We start from the raw sequence: 12,055 nt of genomic DNA on the forward strand, positions 1-12,055 counted from the left end.
CATATGAACCAATAAGAGCTCACCCTGTGAGAGTAGAATTACACCTCCCATAACTGATTATAATTTCTTACATGTATAAATGGTACATTATTCCACTCAAGGTGCCACAGAAAAATGTCATAAAATGAGTATCTTAATTAGCAAAAATTCATTTCTCATCATTTTAGAAACTGGAAAGTATAAGAATTAAGGTGCTTGATGATTTGATTTCTGGTGATGGACATTTACCTGGCTTATAGGACCTTCTCATTGCATCTTCACATAGCAGGAGAGAGACAGAGACAGTACTCTTTGTTGTCTTCTCTTATAAGGATACCAATTGGATTGGATCAGGGCCCCATCCTGTGACTGCATTTAACCTTAATTAGAAAGTTATGACCAACCTAGATAGCATGTTAAAAAGCAGAGACATTACTTTGCCAACAAAGGTCTGTCTAGTCAAGGCTATGGTTTTTCCAGTGGTCATGTATGGATATGAGACTTGGACTGTGAAAAAAGCTGAGCACCGAAGAATTGATGCTTTTGACCTGTGGTGTTGGAGAAGACTCTTGAGAGTCCCTTGGACTGCAAGGAGATCCAACCAGGCCATTCTAAAGGAGATCAGTCCTGGGTGTTCATTGGAAGGAATGATGCTAAAGCTGAAACTTCAGTACTTTGGCCACCTCATGCAAAGAGTTGACTCATTGGAAAAGACTCTGATGCTGGGAGGATTTGGGGGCAGGAAGAGAAGGGGACGACAGAGGATGAGATGGCTGGATGGCATCACTGACTCGATGGACGTGAGTCTGAGTGAACTCTGGGAGTTGGTGACAGACAGGAAGTCCTGGCATGCTGCGATTCATGGGGTCACAGAGTCGGAGACGACTGAGCGACTGAACTGAACTGAACCTCTTTATAGGCCCTAGCTCCAAATATGGTCACATTGGCATGCAGGAGGTTTAGGAGTTGTTTTTTTTTTTTTTTTTAATCTATGAATTTGGAGGGACATGATTTAATCCATAGCAAATAATCAAATACTTAGAGGTTTAAAGCAATACACTCATCTTTATAACTAGTCCAAGTGACTTCTCAGGGACTTGTTGTTTAGTGCAAAGTCATGTCTGACTTTATTCAACCCCCGGAACTGTAGCCTGCCAGGCTGTTCTGTCCATGGGATTTTTCAGGCAGGAATACTGGAGTGAGTTGTTATTTCCTTCTCCAAGGGAATTTCCCAAGCCAGGGATTGAACCCAGGTCCTCCTGCAATGCAGGTAGATTCTTTATCATTGAGCCACCAGGGAATCCCTACACAACCTTCAGTCAGGAAACCCAGTTTTACTAAAAATGATGCCAGCATAAATTTGCTCTTGAATTTGCTGAAAAGACCTTATCAGGTACTATTAACTACAAATACTGTAATTAAATTACAAGGGTTAGATGCCTGGAATTTCATTTGCCCATTGAAAATATTTTATTCCCATGAACTGGAGGTCTTTACAACTAAGACATCTATAATTGGGACTCTCTCAAAATACTCCAGAGAAAATAGCATCATGAAAGAGAGAGATTTCTCAAGAAACTTGCATCTAGCATCTGGCAGGAGACTTTCATATGTAAATAACTTCTACCCCCAAATTTTGTGGGCAATAACCCCCAAATGTCAGGAGTCAATGACTGCCATCTTCTTTATTTTCAGAACAAACTTTTTTTTTCCTCTGTTAGTTTAAAATTCTGAACCTCTAATTATAAAAAAATGGAATTGAATATTTTTTTTCTTTAACTCCACACATTAGTTTCTACAAGATAATCTTTGGCATATCAATGCCTGACTAATGATAAAAAGAGAAAAGAAAATAAAACTTTGAGACTTTGCCACTATTACTTTTGAGTCACCCATTTCAGGCAATTCAGAGGGAGCTTGATATTTGTTTCCCTAGTTAGGACTGTGGAAAATTGGTGCATGGGAGAGTATCTCTTTATGACTCTACTTTTTATGTTCATCAGCATTACAGTTCCATGTTACATCCTTTCCAGTCCTAAATGGCTCTATATAGCTGATAACCTGGACCAATGATTGAAGTCACCAAGGAAAACTAAAACTCAAATGAAAAACTAACAGCTATGCTCATTACTCAAGAATCTTCTGTGACCACAGAACTTCCTTGCTCTGTAGATTCAGTAGTTAAATATCTAGATTCTGAGATCTGGCTTAAGCCTATTGACCATAAGTCAGTCCTATCCTGGCCAAAAGATGACCATGAAACACCTCAAAGGCCTAAAATAAGTACTTAACTGTAATGTTTATGAGACCTTGGCTGTTTCTGCCTACCTCTCTTGATAAACCCAAATTGTCCAAACTAAACCATGACTCCAGTCATGCTGCTCATACATCATGTTCCAAAATTAATGCAACCAAAACTGTCTCCCCACAAAGAGGCTATCTCTTGGCCTTTAAATAAAGACACTTAAAATAAGTAAAATTCTATTACATTCAAGTAACACAAAAAATAAATATGGGCATCAATACAGACCCGGGGGAATTCCAGTTTATGATTATTTTCATTATCCTATCCAGTTTAACATATTTTAGAAGATTTTATCTCAAATTTATATGTTCTTAGTTCCTTAATTTTTTGGAAACAATTTTAGATTCAGTGGAGATTGTGAAGTTAGTTTGGAAAAGAGCTATGTACACTTTACAAGTTTCCTCTAATAGGTACAATTTACACAATTATAATATAATATCAATATGAAGAATTCGATACTGGTACAATGTACATGCATAATTCTATGTCATTTTATTACCTGGGTTGATTAGCATACCCACCTCTGCAATGAGCATAGGAAGATGCCTTCACCACAGTGGTCTCTCTCTGGTACCCTTTTATATTCATTCATAACCACCAGCATAATCTACATTAAGTCCCACCCTTCCTTCTCGAGTAATTATGAATCTGTTTTCCATTATTATAATTCTAATATTCAAGAATGTTATATAAATAGAAGCATGCAGTTTTTGACTTGATTCAATTGGCTTTTTTTCACTCAGCACAATGCCCTTAAGAGCCAAGCAAATTGTTGTGTATCAATATTTTATTACTTTTTTATTGCTAAGTAACCTTCAATGATATGAATGTGTCACAGTTTGTTTAACCATTCCCTTACTGAAGCATTGTTCAATTGCTTCCAAGGTTTGTCTATTAAAAATAAAGCTGCTATGAAAATCCATGTTCAGTGATCATAAGTTTTCAACTCTCTAGGAAACATACAATTGCTGGGTCTTATGGTAGTTTTCATTTTTATTTTTATAAGAAAGTGTCAGACTATTATCCAAATTGCCTGTACCATTTTACATTACTACAAAGCTTAGACAGAGATTGTTTCTGTGTATATTAGTCAGCATGGAGTATTATTATTATTATTAATGGTATTAAATTTTATCTCTTCTATTATGTATACACTGATATACAGTCTTAATTTGGATTTTACTGATGGCTAATCATGGTGATCTGATCCCATCACTTCAGGGGAAATAGATGGGGAAATAGTGGAAACAGTGTCAGACTTTATTTTGGGGGGCTCCAAAGTCACTGCAGATGGTGATTGCAGCCATGAAATTAAAAGATGCTAACTCCTTGGAAGAAAAGTTATGACCAACCTAGATAGCATATTGAAAAGCAGAGACATTACATTGCCAACAAAGGTCCATCTAGTCAAGGCTATGGTTTTTCCAGTGGTCATGTATGGATGTGAGAGTTGGACTGTGAAGAAAGCTGAGCACCGAAGAATTGATGCTTTTGAACTGTGGTGTTGGAGAAGACTCTTGAGAGTCCCTTGGACTGCAAGGAGATCCAACAAATCCATTCTAAAGGAGATCAGTCCTGGGTGTTCATTGGAAGGACTGATGCTGAAGCTGAAACTCCAGTACTTTGGCCACCTCATGCGAAGAGTTGACTCATTGGAAAAGGCTCTGATGCTGGGAGGGATTGTGAGCAGGAGGAGAAGGGGATGACAGGGATGAGATGGCTGGATGGCAACACCAACTCGATGGACATGGATTTGGGTGAACTCCAGGAGTTGGTCATGGACAGGGAGGCCTGGTGTGCTGCGATTCATGGGGTGCAAGGATTCGGACATGACTGAGCGACTGAACTGAACTTAACTGAACTGAATCATGGTGATATGTTTTCATGTGTTTATTTACCAATCTTAGATGCTAATCAGTGAAATGGCAATGTCTCTTGAAATCTTTTACTCATTCATTGATTGAATTATTCTTTAGAGTTGATTTTGAGAATTCTTCATGTATCTGAGAGATATGTTCTTTGTCATATATGTGATTTGCAATAATTTCCCCCAGACAGTAGCTGTTATTTATATTAACTGAAAATATCACAGAAGTTGTTTAAAATTTTGATAAAACCCAATGTATCACTTTTTCCTTTGTGGATTATGCATTTAGTGTCAAGTTTAAAAATTCTTCACTCAGTCCTAGATCCCAAAGATTTGTGCCTATGTCATCTGAAGTTTATAATTATTCTATGTGGATCTTGAGTATTGTGACCTTGCTGAGTTCACTTACTTATTTTTTATATAATTTATTTATTTATTATTGAAGGATAATTGCTTTACAGAATTTTACTGGATTCTGTCAAACCTCAACATGAATCAGCCATATATATATATATATATCCCCGCTTTTGAACCTCCTTCCCATTTCCTATCCCATCCCACCCCCTCAGGCTGACATAGAACCCCTGTTTCACTTTCCTTAGCCATACAGCAATTTCCTGTTGGCTATCAATTTTACATGTGGTAGTGTAAGTTTCCTGGTTATGCTTCCCATATATCTCACCCTCAGCTCCCCTTTCCCCATGTCCATAAGTTCTATTCTTTATGTTTGTTTCTCCACTAATGCCCTGTAAATAAATTATTCAGTACCATTTTTCTAGATTCCGTATATATGCATTAGATTATGATATTTATCTTTCTCTTTCTGACTCACTTCACTCTGTATAACAGGTTCTAGGTTCATCCACTTCATTAGAACTGACTCAATATGTTCCTTTTATGGCTGGGTAATATTCCATTGTGGAGATGTACCACTGCTTTATCCAGTCATCTGTCAATGGACATCTAGGTTGTTTCCATGTTCTAGCTATTGTAAACAGTGCTCAATGAGCAATGGGATACATGTGTGTTTTTCAATTTTGATTTCCACAGGGTATATGCCTAGCAGTGGCACTGCTGGGTCATATGGTGGTTTTATTCCTAGTTTTTTTTAAGGAATCTCCATACCATCTTCCATAGTGGCTGTATAAATTTACATTCCCACCAACAGTGCAAGAGTGTTCCCTTTGCTCCACACCCTCTCCAGCATTTATTGTTCGTATATTTTTTGATCGGAGAAGGCAATGGCAACCCACTCCAGCACTCTTGCCTGGAAAATCCCATGGACGGAGGATCCTGGTCATTCTAACCGGCATTCCCAGAACCATTTATTGAAGAGGCTGTCTTTGCCCCATTGTATATTCTTGCCCTCTTTGTCAAAAATAAGGTACCAGTAGGTGCATGGGTTTATTTCTGGGTTTTGTATCTTGTTCCATTGGTCTGTATTTCTGTTTTTGTGCTAGTACCATAGTGTCTTGATGTAGTATAATCTGTAGTATAATCTGTCTTTGTAGTATAATCTGAAATCAGGAAGGTTGATTCCTCCAGTTCCTTTCCTCTCTCTCAAGACTGCTCTGGCTATTCATGGTCTTTAGTGTTTCCATATGAACTGTGAAATTTTTTGTTGTAGTTCTGTGAAAAATACCATTGGTAATTTGATAAGGATCACATTAAATCTGTAAATTGCATTTGGTAAGATAGTCATTTTCACAATATTGATTCTTCCTAACCAGGAACATGGAATATCTCTCCATCTGTTTATGTCATCTTTGATTTATTTCATTAGTGTCTTATAATTTTGTGTGTACAGGTCTTTTGTCTCCTTAGGTAAGTTTATTCCTAGATATTTAATTCTTTTTGTTGCAATGGTGAATGGGATTGATTCCTTAATTTCTCTTTCTGATTTTTGATTGTTTGTATATAGAAATGAAAGTGATTTCTATGTATTGATTTTGTATCCTGCAACTTTGCTAAATTAACTGATTATCTCTAGTAATTTTCTGATACTATCTTTAGAGTTTTCTATGTACAATATCATGTCATTGGCAAACAGTAAGAGCTTTACTTCTTTTCTGATCTGGATTCCTTTTATGTCTTTTTCTTTCTGATTGCTATAGCTAGGACTTCCAGAACTATGTTGAATAATAGTGGTGAAAGTGGACACCCTTGTCTTGCTCCTGATCTGAGAATGCTTTCAGTTTTTCACTATTGAGAATAAAGTTTGCTGTAGCTTATAATATATGGTCTTTACTATGTTGAGGGATGTTTCGTCCATGCCCATAAATGGGTGCTGAATTTTGTCAAAGGCTTTTTCTGCGTCTATTGAGATGATCATATGTTTTTTATCTTTTAATTTGTTAATATGGTACATCACACTGATTGATTTGCACATATTGAAGAATCCTTGCATCCCTGAAATAAACCCAACTTGATTATGGTGTATGAGCTTTTTGATGTGTTGAATTCATTTGTTAATTTTAGAGATTTTTTTTTTTTGAGTAAATTTCTTAGGGCTTTCTACATAGATCATCATGTCATATACATATAGCAACAGATTTATTTCCCCTCTTCTGATCTGTGTGCCTTTTATTGTCTTTTCTTGCCTTATTATCCTGGCTAAAATTATAGCATAGAATAGAAAAGATGAGAATGAGCTTTGATACGTTTTTCTCTACTTAGAAGAAGAGTGTTCAATTTTTTGCCATTCAATCCTACATTATCAGATGTGGCAGTTCTTTAAAAGTTTTTTAAAAATCAAGTTGAGAAAGTTCCCTCTATTACTACATTGCTGATAGTTTTTTTTTTAATGAGTGCTATTAAATTTTGTCAAATACTTTTTATGCGTCAGTTTATTTTATCATGTTACTTTTTTTTTTAGTCTGTTAATATATATATTTTTTCTTGACTGATTTTCAAATATTGAGCCATCCTTGACTCTCTGGAATGCATATTGCATTTTTTACAGATTGAGGGTTTGTGTCAACCATGCATTCAGCAAGTGTGCTGGTGCCTTTTTTTCCAATAGCATTTGCTCACTTCCTATCTTTGCATCACATTTTTGTAAGTTTCACAATATTTCCAAATGTTTAATTGTTATTATATTTGTTATGGTGATTTGTGATCAGCAATATTTGTGTCACTACTTTGGTGTAACTTTGATGTACATGTGATTATTTTGGGTCACCATGAACTGCTCAGAGTCCCTTGCAAGGAAAGCAAGCCACTCAATCTTAAAGGAAATCAATACTGAATTATTCATTGGAAGAATTGACGTGAAACTCCAATACTTTGGCCACCTGATGCGAAGAGCTGACTCATTAGAAAAGACCTTGATGCTGGGCAAGATTGAGGGCAGGAACAGAAGGGGATGACAGAGGATGAGATGGTTGGATGGCATCACCGACTCAATGGACATGAGTCTGAGCAAGCTCCAGGAGTTGGTGATGGATGGTGAAGCCTAGCATGCTGCAGTCCATGGGATCGCAAAGAGTCAGACATGACTGAGTGACTGAACTAAACGGAACTGCTGCTGTATAAGATAATGAACTTAAAAAATGCTCTGTCTCCTTCAGTTCAGGTCATCCTATTCCCTGAGACATAACAATGTTGAAATTAGGCCAACTAATAATCTTATAATTCAAGACTTAGATGTCTGACTTTAAATCAAAAGCTAGAAATGATTACCTTAGGGAGGAAGGCATGTTCAAAGCTGAGACAGGCTGAAACAGTCAACCACACTGTGATTGCAAAGGAAAACTTCTAAGGGAGATTATCAGTGCTACTCCAGTGAACATATGAATGATAAGAAAGCAAAATGGCCTTATGACTGATAACGGAGAACATTTTAGTGATCTGGAAAGAACAAATCAGCTACAACATTCCCTTAAACCAAAGCCTAAATCCAGAGCAAAGCCCTGACTCTCTTCAATTCCATGAAGGTTGAAGGAGGTAAGGAAACTTCAGGAGAAAATTTGAAGCTTAAAGAGTTTCTTTCATGAAATTTAAGGGAAAAAAGCCATATCTATAACATAAGAGTGCAAGGTGAAGCAGCAAGAGCTGATGGAAAAGCTGAAGCAAGCTATTCAGAAGATCTAGCTAAGAAAATTAATAAGGGTGATTACACTAAACAATGTTGGATTCCCTGGTAGCTCAGTCAATAAAGAATCTGCCTACAATGCAGGAGACACAGGAGACATGGGTTTGATCCCTGGTCAGGAATATCCTCATGAGAAGGATATGGCAACCCACTCCAGTATTCTTGCCTGGAAAATCAAATGGAGAGAAGAGCCAGTTCATGAGGTCTCAAGGGTCAGACACGACTTAATGACTAAACCCACACTAAGCAATAGATTTTCCTTAGTTTTTCTACAAAGCACAGCAGAAACTATATTTGTTGATCAAAGAATAGGAAAGGGAGGGCTCCTACTCTAAGGACTACCTTTCCTTGGGTGGAAGGGAGGGAATAGAAAACTTTTAAAGGGTAAGAAGTGAGTGAGCCATCAGAATTTGTGGAAAGAGGCAGCGATTTCCAGAAACAGCCAGAACATGTGCAGTCCATAGCACTCCATTGCACAAGACATTGATCATGTCTAGAAAAGCTCCAGTTCCCCCTTGTGGGGTGGAAATTTTAGCATGGTAATGAGGCAAAGACAACTTCTGGACACTTTTGGGTCTCATCACAATAGAATTTCAATGTAGACAAAACATTTTTCCATTGGAAGATGCCATCTAAGACTTTTATAGCTAGAGAGAATAAATTGATATCTGCCTTGAAAGTCTCAGAGTACATTCTGACTTTCTTGTTAGGGACTAATCCAGCTGATGACTTTAAGTTGAAGCCAATGTTCACCTACCATTGTGAAAACTCTTATAATTATAATGTTTATTCTTCCTGTGCTCTATAAATGTAACAACAAAGCCCAGATAACAGCACATCTGTTAACAATATGGTTTATTGAATGTTTTAAGCCCATTGTTTAGATCTACCATTGATCAGAAAAAAAAGATTTCTTTCAAATTATTACTGCTCAATGACAATGCACCTGGTGACCCAATAGCTCTATGGCAGCTATATCCTTACAAAATGTATTTCATAAATAATGTCTTGCTTATTCTTTTAAAATGTTCTCTCATAGCTCTCATCAGCTTCAAACATAGTAAAAATTAATTTGATGACACAATTTATCATGAATTTGGGACACTTGAGTCTAAAAGTGCTCGTTAAAACAAGATCAGAAAATTTAAAGATAGGTTTATTGAGCAATTGGTTCTGCTATATTAAAGTATCTACAAAATAGGTACTGGGTGAGGTACATGACAAATATAAATAGAGTGCTCAGATTACAGGTGATATTTGACTGAAGACTTCAAGGTGAGGATATGAGTTATGTAGGTATCTGGGAAGAGAGTGTTCAGATAGAGGGAGCTGTCATTGCAGAGACCCTGTAGCCTGATATGCTTGAAGATCGGCATAAGGTTAGTGAGGAAAAGCATAAGATATCAGTATAAGGTTAATGGAAAAGAAACAATAATGGGGCAGGCGGGCAGGTGGTTAGAAAGAAATGACATTAAACAGATAATGAAAGCCACAGTGGTAAATCAAATTTTGTGGGGCCAAATGGGACATTTTAAGGACTTCATTTTTTTCTTTTCTTTTTTTTTTTTCACTTTGAAAGGTTTTTTTTTTTTTTAAGCAGAGTTGTGTAATGATCTGATTTATTTTATTGAGACATTCTGTTTCTGTTTTTAAAATAGGCTATAGAACTGTTAGAGCAGACAGATAGCTAGATATGAGCAGAAAAAAGGGAGTGGGCACAGACCATGTGGAAGGAAACCATAAGTCTTATGAACAAAAGGGGTCCTTGGGCAGACAAAGAGAAGCCAGAACCTCTAGACTGACAAGAAACCATAAATTTTGAAGTGACAAAGGTCATAGAGGCAGATAAAGAAAGATGGGAAAAGGCAGGAATCTCCAGCATTAGAATGTAACTCCTTTGCTCATTATGCTCTCATTACAATAAAATTAGCCTTGTAGATAAGAATTACCCATCATCCACCAACATCTTGACACTTCCAATCAAAACTAAATAAGGGATAACCAATAAGGACCCACTATATAGCACAGAGAATATGTTCAATATTTTGTAATAACCTACAAGGGAAAATAATCTGAAAAAACCCATATATATATGAGCATGACTATATATATACAAATATATTCATAAAATAATTGATTTTCTGTATACCTGAAACTAACATGATATTGTAAATCAAATATGCCTCAATTAAAAAAAAGTGCTTTAGGAAAAATAAAGACTAAATAAGGACAAAATTCTTCCTCTTTTCAGGAAGGTGGAGCTGGGAGGAAAAATCAGGAAAAAAAATCAGGAAATATCAGACCCCAAATCCCTTCCTCTCCAATGAATATTCTGTGCATTCGTTTTCACACCCCATATTACCAACTTGCCAAAGACACCCAGCCTCAGCAAAGATACTCACTTGAGTCTGCCTGCTCTTCCCTTAAGAGCACACTATGGCTTAACAAATTCTTACTTTACTTTTCTTACATCCATCTCTGAATTCTTTCTCAACAAAACAATAACCTGATCTCTGGGAACAGAATGACATGTTAGCAGTTTATTACTCTAACTCAGGGAAGAGGATGAGAGAGGTAAAATTTGAAAATTATAGGCTCCACTGGACACAAGCCAGAGCCTAGACAAATGCTTTCTTCAGGAAACAGTGTAGGTCACCAGTCTGGTTAGACTCCAATTCTTAATGGAGAATTGCTCTCAGAGAGTCTCATCCTGCCTGTTCTTTTATGAAAAGCAGCCTTAATTGAATTCTCCTTCCCCACCAATAAGATTATATTTAATGTATACATTTCAAGAGTAATCAAATTCCTTTCCTCTTACTCTAATAAGTAAGTATATGGGTAAGTGAAAGTTGCTCAGTCATGTCCTGAGTCTTTCTGACACCATGGACTGTAGCCTGTCAGGCTCTTCTGTCCATGAAATTCTCCAGGTAAAGCTTGGTGGGCTGCAGTCCATGGGATTGCTAAGAGTCAGCACGACTGAGCAGCTTCACTTTCAATTTTCACTTTCATGCATTGGAGAAGGAAATGGCAACCCACTCCAGTGTTCTTGCCTGGAGAATCCCAGCGATGGGAGAGCCGGGTGGGCTGCCGTCTATGGGGTCGCACAGAGTCAGACACGACTGAAGTGACTTAGCAGCAGCAGCAGCAAGAAAACTGGAGTTGGTTACCATTCCCTTCTCCAGGGGATCCTCCCAATCAAGGAATTGAACCTGGGTCTCCTATCTCCTGCCAGGCCGATTCTTTACAATCTAAGCCACCAGAGAAACCTTAACTAGCCCCAAAATTTTTGCTAAAATAGTATTATCATTTTAGCAGTTTAGATACAAGAATAATGAGAATTAAAATAAAAATATTCAAATGTTCACTATTGCTATAACAGTTACCTTTCCTGTTTATCATAGCTTAAACCCTTTCCTCCTGTGTATCTATCCATTTCTTTCCTTCCTATGTCACAAAAAGACAATACCATGTCATGAAGATGCACTTCTGTTTGATCATAAGGAACAATTGAGAATATAAATTATTGTACCTAAGTGACAACAATTTTTATGGTTTATGAGAACCACAAGAACACAGTTTTTGAAAGGAACATGATTATAGCACTGGCATTTAAAATTTTTATAACCTGCTACTTAAGTTCTGTCTCAGTGGTGTATAAAATGATAATATTTGCATTTATACTAATCACTGTCCTACAGTTGACCTATATGCAACCTTCCTTTACATTCACTTAAAATCATCCTGAGTGAATAAATAATGTTCTGATCAGTCTTATTTAACTTTGTAAAAAAATTTTTGCCTGCTTCAAAAC

This window comes from Oryx dammah, unplaced genomic scaffold (genome assembly GCF_014754425.2).
Source record: "Oryx dammah isolate SB20612 unplaced genomic scaffold, SCBI_Odam_1.1 HiC_scaffold_4, whole genome shotgun sequence".
Lineage (NCBI taxonomy): Eukaryota > Metazoa > Chordata > Mammalia > Artiodactyla > Bovidae > Oryx > Oryx dammah.